Source organism: Rhagoletis pomonella, unplaced genomic scaffold (genome assembly GCF_013731165.1).
Source record: "Rhagoletis pomonella isolate Grant_MI unplaced genomic scaffold, Rhpom_1.0 Rhpom_scaffold_00011, whole genome shotgun sequence".
NCBI lineage: Eukaryota > Metazoa > Arthropoda > Insecta > Diptera > Tephritidae > Rhagoletis > Rhagoletis pomonella.
The window spans coordinates 10,562,703-10,570,747 of record NW_023458565.1 but is presented as its reverse complement, the minus strand read 5'-3'; the positions used below and the strand labels follow the sequence as shown (position 1 = coordinate 10,570,747).

Here is an 8,045-nt window from a genome sequence, read left to right as displayed (position 1 = left end):
ACGTTCTGACATCTATCGCACATTCTTTCATTCTCTCGCTGTTCGCAGTGTTCTTCCACGTTTCTTGATGTCGAATTTTCCACGTAATTCGTTGAACATTCGGTTATTTTCTTGTTCGCTTCGCGTTGCCGCAGTTGCGCCACAGTATGGTTAGATTTTGGTACATTCACATGCATGGGGGTGTATTCAGTAGATGTAGTTCATGAACCAAAAATACAAGATCACCTAATCAAAGAAGCAAGAAAAGAGTATATTTCTGAGCGTTTTTGACATCTGCCTAAGAATGAAAACAAACAAAAGCTGGTATTTATTATAAAATATACAAAGTGAAACTTGATGATAATTAGCAAAAAAAGTTCATAAAATATGGTTTTCATGATTGAAAGTGTTTCACAAGCGCATATCATTACCACGGGTAGATATTTCAATGTCAACGTTCTGGCTACAAACGTGCACCCACTTTTCACGCAAATTTACGCCTTTTAGCAAAACAAACATACGCACAAACTTATTCCAATCACAAAGCACTTCATTTTATATCATAAATATGTAATAAACCAAAATTTACAATTAAAAAACCACTACGAAGAGGTAGAAGACGGTGTAAACAAAACCGAAAAACGTCAAAAACACTACGAAAACATTTTCTGAAAATCGATTACAAATACAACGATGGCTAATTAGGTGATCTGTAGTCGTTGGTTCATGGATGCAGTGTGGCTATTCTCAAACGAGTATTATTCGTATTCGTATTATGTCCGGCAGTGATAACCTTGCGAATTTCGCGTTCGCCTGCATTAGCGCCTGTTGGTGTGGCTAGGACGGCAAAGTAGCTTTCGATAACTTCGGCCAATCGGCTTTGTTAAAATTGATTAGGTGCGGTGTTCCGCGGGAACAAACTCGGCGGGTTTATTAATCCAGATGACTATTGGCAGATGAGCGCAATGCTAATATCAGCATAGGTCACCTCGTTTATCAGACCTGCGCTAACTATTGTTATGCCAGCCGAGCTATTTCAGCTATCCGTCGTCATGCATTCTGCAGAATGTTTAATCGTCTATCTCCCCTACTTTCTATACATTCAGGACAAAAATCGTGGTGGGCTAACATAGGGTTATTACCCCTAAGGAGCGCACTTATATGAGAGTGATATTCGCCCGCACAGCAGGTGACAGGAGGGATATATACGTTAAATATTATAAGCTTAAAATCGCCTTAATTTTGTAACAAAACATAAACATTTTTTTTCATTTGTGATAAAAATAAAACAAACAAAACTTCGAATAATTTAACAATTTTCTTAAATAGGGCTAACATTGAGTTTTCATTAGGTATTAAATGAATGTTAAAACATCAAGACGCACACCAAGGTTCAATAATTAAAGGTTCAGTAAAATGACAGTTGTCTCTCCGCCACCGCTTGCTTAGCAGTAGAACTGCTTTGCTTATTGGCAAATTTACATGAAAAAATTTAGTTTATGTGCGAGATAGGAGCATTCGTTTTGGAGCAATATGTTCATTTGAATATGCATATAAAGCTCATTTAACTGATGAAAAAATAATTTGCCTTAAACTCGATCTTTACATCGAACTTACAGTAGTTTTATTTTAATTTTGAGCCCTTTTTGCAGTTTTTACTCTACTAAATAGGACAAAAATCATATAATTCACATACATACAATTTTGGGGGGCGGCCGACCCTATTAAGCTGGCATTTCAGGGTACTATTTTATATATATATAAGGAAAATTTGAAAGTAAGGGGGCCCCCGAGCACCCCGCCGCCCCTACCTGGCTACGCCCATGTTCACATAGATATCTTAATATTTCGTTTAAAATGTTAAATTTCTTGAAAAAAAATTTGAATTTACTAAGGGAATTTCACTACTAATTGCCTACTTTGCATACTTTTCTACTACTATTTTCGCGCCAAGAGATTATCATTCTTCTCCCATCTCCTTGTTTCGCAAATGCAACCTTTTAGATTGGAGTGTCAAACCGCGGCTTTCAATAATCATCTAATGCAGCGTTTTTGCTGCATTGAATATGCAACATTTAGCACTTTCGAACACATGAACCAAAAATACAAGATCACGTAAGAACGCGACGTTGTATTTGTAACTGGTTTTGAGAAAAAAGTTTGCGAAAGCGGGTTCGTCAGCTGAGCGTTTGTTTACATCACAAGCACCATTATTTTACACTTTTATTCAAATAAAGAAGAGTTAATTCAATATGACAACACATTTTAAATCATTTTGTTGCATCATTTTACCTAAATTGTTCGTTTAAAGTGGCTGACAATAGTTTTGGCTAATTTTGGTTTTCGTTGTTTTCTTTGCTTTGTTTAGTTTTCGCTCGTTTTCCAGTGAAACAAGAAGGCGTAGAACCCGCTAAAAAAATCTACTTCTTTCACTCTCTTGTTCTTACGTAATCTTGTGTCTTTCGTTCATGTTTCGAACATATGTTTTCGAAGAGCGTTCATGCTGTCGCATTATAATCGAACATTTGTCTACGTATATATTTATTTGTCGGTGCTGTTAACTAAGATTTCCTCACTTAATTAGGAAACAAAACAAACAGAGTTGATCACAAATTGATCCAGATTTCTATCAGCATCACACCGATGTTGAATTTGCTTAACTTTTCTTTATCCAAATAATGTAAAATATTAAATGAAATCTTGATCGGCGGTGACTGAAACGCAGCTAGCCACTGCCCAGCAAAAAATCGGTAATCGCTTTTAGTGGTAACGTGTTCTAGAAGGCATAGCGTTGTAATGCCTTCGAATTTTTTCACTTCTTTTAGGCATTGTAGGTAATGCAAAGTAGAATGTCATACAATATTTTATTTATTTCGCTTCTTTGTTTCATTTTGGGGAATGCAAAGTAGAATTTCCTATAATATTTCTTTTTTAATTCGCTTCTTTGCTTCATTTCAGGGAATGCAAAGTATAATGTCCTACAACATTTTATTTTTTTTCGCTTCTTTGCTTCATTTCAGGGCATGCAAAGTAGAATGTCCTACAATATTTTTTTTTTATTTCGCTTCTTTGCTTCATTTCAGGGAATGCAAAGTAGAATGCTACATCGTAGCCAGCTGAAAAATAGAATGGATATCCAAAAAATCTTTTTCTACCGTTAGTTTCTGTGGAAATTTGTCTCGCATAAAAATCATGTTTTGCTTTGTTCAATTTGCAGCGAAGTTGAAGTCAGTCAATGAAGTCAAGTACATGAGTGAGGAAGTACAATTTTAAGCTTAATTAAATATGCATGTATGTACTTACCGATTTTTAAGTAAAATCTAAATCCCCAAATACATACATATGTATGTATAAAAACTGATTTATATAAATTTTAATTAATTTTAATCTTTTAACACATTTTCTGATTTAATATATGTAAATAAGTATGTACTCATCTGGGCATTCTACATTAGTTTCTCTGTAAGGCATTCTTTGTTCGCTTCTCTGGATTCTGTTTATGCATGCGTTCTCCCTTCGTTTGAAGGTAATGCTGCGGGTAAGGGCTTACCGCCAATGACATGCCCATGTTAAAATAAGGCCTCCCTGAAGCGAAAGGGTAAGCGATTCCCATCGCCTAGCTCGTTTCCACTTTCGCTTCTGTGGTAATCGTGTTTTTTGCTGGGTGTATACTCGAAAAAGCAATGTTGCTACTTTTCCTCATTAAACTATGTTTGAATCGTGGAAATTTTGGAAGATCACAGGGTCGCTTTTAGCATTTAGATTCTTAATGCAAAAAATGGAGTTGCATTTCATACAATGTTCTGACCGAGAACGAAAACACCTTGAAAACGAGTTTTGGGATTGTGGGCTGAAGGCTGTTCACACCGACCGTTGGTGTTTTCGTTGACATTTCTTACATCCTTTGTTTACAGTTTTGCTGCACAAATACAAAACCAAAATACTTTTCCTTCAATTTCTTTTCATTAACAACCTTTTACTTCCATGCTTATTTTATTTTGGTCAGCCAATTAACAATAAATCCGAAATGGCGTATTAAAAATGATAAAATATGACTTCCACTTCGATAAATAATCGAAAAAAACTAGTGCAGACACCGATTGGAATAAGTGGAACGTGAGTTTTCATATGGTTTTCACAGGAACCAAAAATACAAGATCACGTAAGCACGCGACGATGTATTTGTAACTGGTTTTGAGAAAAAAGTTTGCGAAAGCGGTTACGTCAGCTGAGCGTTTGTTTACATCACAAGCACCACTATTTCACATATTTATTCAAGTAAAGAAGAGTTAATTCAACATGACAACACATTTTAAAGCATTTTGTTGCATCATTTTACCTAAATTGTGCGTTTAAAGTGGCTGACAACAATTTTGGCTAATTTTGGTTTTCGTTGTTTTCTTTGCTTTGTTTACTTTTCCCTCGTTTTCTAGTGAAACAAGATGGCGTAGAACCCGCTAAAAAAATCGACTTTTCTCACTCTCTTGTTCTTACGTGATCTTGTGTCTTTCGTTCATGTGGTTTGCAGCGAAAACTTGTTTTCGTTTGACAAATTTTACATTGACGAAAACACAAGTTTTAGGTCGAAAACCAGTTTTAGGAACGAAAACATGTTTTTGATGTCGGTCAGAACATGGTATAAGTGACCAGTTTTGTATGGATAAATGTACATTTAGAGTAGCATTTAGAGGTAAATGAGCTGAATGTGCTTTAACGCGTAAGCTAAAACAGCCCATACCAAAGCGCATCAATACAAGGTGGTGTACAAAATCGCCGTGTGTAAATGAAACGAGCAATACCAAAAGGGAATATGGAAAATTGCGTCGACAAAAGTTTCCGTGTATAAACACAGACTTAGAACAAACTGTGTCTTAATTTTTACTATGGAAGCGTAAACTGTAAACTTTCAAACCGAGATTTTGAGTTTTTGGATTATGCCAAAAGAGCAATATGTAGTTGGGCACTTGAAATTTATCCTATATTTGAAAAACAGTTTGCATGTATACTTACATTTACAGGGGCTGGTTTTTTTACGAAGTGTTTGCATGTTGGACTCTTTCCAATTCTTCTTCGCCAATTTGCGAAGTTTCCTGTATTGAGTGGCTATTTTTGGGTTATTTTTTTAATATTTTGCTATAAATACTTTATCTAGTATTCATGTATCCATTAAAACTAAACATTTAATTTTTGGTTTGTGGAAGGAAATACTTTAAATTATAATATATCACAGTTATATACAAAAGTATGAATATCTCAATTGAATATCAAACACAAATTACATGTTTCAAAATGGTACGATTGTCATTTTCATTAGCTACACACACTTCACATTTAAGTATCATTGCGGTTTATTTATTTTCTTTTCTGTTACTCACGGTTTATTTCATTGTACCACTTCTAAGTATTATATGCAATTGATTAGGGACGACAAAATGCAATGCAATGCCATGGAAAAGCTTCCCCACCCACTTCGCTGTCACTTCTCTCGTTCATTATTTATTTGCTTTCATTTTTATTCTTTTTGTTTACTTTTCGCAATACGTACATATGTTCCGTTTCGTTTTTGTTTTTAGTTGTTATTGCACACTTCTTTCATTGTACTCTTTTCTTATTTGTTTAATTTTTGTTGTTATTGCTTCGTATTCTCGGTCGATGAATGACGAAGAATGCGATATTTTTTTGGCCGACTGTCTGACAGAATGCCCGCATCACCGGCATTTCGAATACAGCAACTTTTATCGATTTTTCACTACAACAACGCCTCAGGGGTAGTGATGAGGCAATTTAGTAGGCATGGCGTACGGTATGCGACGTGCAAGCGGAGGGATGTGCTAATTTTTTGCAAAGGATTCAAATTTTTCAATAACTTTATAGAAAATCCTTTTTAGAAAGAGCTTTTTTCCCCTGCTGTGTGACCATCTAGCACCAACGACCGATAGACAGACACAGTTATGCACCACAAATACTACACACTATAAAAGATGAATCTTAATAACGGCACACTTTTGTTATAACTTCCGTTTGAATTGTTGCATTTCTTACTGCTTATAAAATGCAATGCTTTTCACTTAAACTTTTGATTTTATACGTGCGGAAATGCAATTTTCTTTTTAGGTCCAACGCCTTTCATTGTCGCAAAACGATGACCGAATTAGCAGCTGCATTGGAAATTCAATGACGGAAAAGGATATATGTAGGAAGGATAAGTAGTAGATGACATGTGACACCGTGAATGGTTGCTGTACTATACTCTACGCTGGGGTCTTTAAGGTACACAACATATAGTATTTTCCGAGATGCTGATAAAACTCAAGTATGTTTAAAAATCTAAGTTTTTTAAGCAATGCTAATCCAAATTATAACTTTTTCAGAATTCCTTTAAACTTAGCGCTTGGAAAAGTTAGAAATTTTAAGAAAGTAAAATCAATATTTTAGGAGCTCTACTGTAAACGAGTTTAAAAACCATCCATGCCATAGTACAGTTTTTTTTGGTACAACTTCGCCTTGACTTGAATTCAATAAAACAATTTGTTTTCAATACTTGTTATATATATAATGTAACTGCCCGTCTCCACATGATAAAGTTTTTATCTTGATAAATATAAATATAACTAACCAATGTAGACCGCTCATTGCCTATCAAGAGCAATATATATCAGAGCTTACATATATCTTGCCATCTATTGCCAGCAATTTGGTAGTTTGACAGCTACATTTTCATTTGCACGAAATCTTTGTGGCGGCAACATTATTGATATTTTAATATAAAAGCAGAAATTGAATTGTTTTTTTTTTATTGAAATATTTGTTATTATGAACTTGGATGTGAAATAGCATATTATCAAAAGTTGTTAAGCTATTAAATCCGGCAAAAATACTTGTTAGAAGTCATCTTAAAAATGCTTATATCAAGATATAAAAATCTCTCACACAAATATATGTGGCAACCTAAATGACAGCTGTACAGCAATAAAATTTATACTGTAGAGCCGGCCAGCAAGGGATTTTTTTACCTTTTTCTCATAAATAAAACTTTCCGTAGAATTAAATTAGATACTTATTGTGCAATATTATTTCATTCATATCAATATTTTAACACACCTCAATATTTTATTGCGCAATTTTATTTGCACCTTCAATATTCATCACTTTTACCTACCTACAAAAAGCGACCCTGATCTATGGCTCCAGCAGCGGCAATTGGAGCGACTCCAGTTGGTTGGTGCTTTCAATGTTGCTTTTATTCAGTCTTTCTTTTGTGCTGGTCTGATAGTCGACTTGTTATTTGGTGTTTATCGCGTGGCAGCTAAACAACGTTTATTAAATTTAAAAATAAGTTCTAAATATAAATTGTGAAAATTATACTTAACAAATTGTAAAACGAGTGTACATATTTGAAACGATACAGCTACTAAAAGCTAGCAAATATCTTGTTTGCTAACTTGGTAAAAAATTTCCAATTGGATATTTTCAGTTGCATACTTGAAATCAAGCCATTTGCTGTTGTTGATCGTGTCGTTCGTTCTGTTCGAGTTTCAAAAGTGCGCAAAGCAGAAAAGCAAAAATAGTGTGAAACGAAGACCAAAAGATCTGTAAAAGGCGAATTCTTGTTCAAGCTTCACCCTAGTACACAAACAACGTCTGACACCAACTGGAATTTATGATTGAATTTCTTTGTGCTGTTTGTTAGGAGTTTTAAGTCATATTTCTATTCTATAGTTTGTGAAAACCAGCAACAATCATTCGAAATTCATCTAAAACAATAAATATTAAATTTGGAGCTAAATTTTCTGCACAATAATAAAATTTCAAATCGACGACTCAAGTTTAATTTTGCAAATTGTAAAAAGAAGTGCGTGATAGATATAATAGAACAAACGGGTTTAACAAAGGCATTTCGCGTGTGCGTCTGAAGCAAAATTAAGGTGACACAATTTTTTGGGCATATTTGTCCATAATCCTGTGAAAAAGTTTACTGCACTGCAACAGCGTCTTTTGGGTGAGGCATATAGTCGTGCGCACGCGTGATCTACGGCATCAACAGGCAAAGTAAATTGACGATCAAG

The 8,045-nt window shown here is 34.7% G+C and overlaps 1 long non-coding RNA gene across 1 annotated transcript; it reads left to right on the top strand.

The window, feature by feature from the left end:
* The first annotated feature begins 7,209 nt into the window (after positions 1–7,209).
* LOC118746603 lies at positions 7,210–8,045 on the top strand. The gene is made up of 2 exons (XR_004993859.1): positions 7,210–7,354; positions 7,699–8,045. It is a non-coding gene; the product is annotated as an uncharacterized LOC118746603 (long non-coding RNA).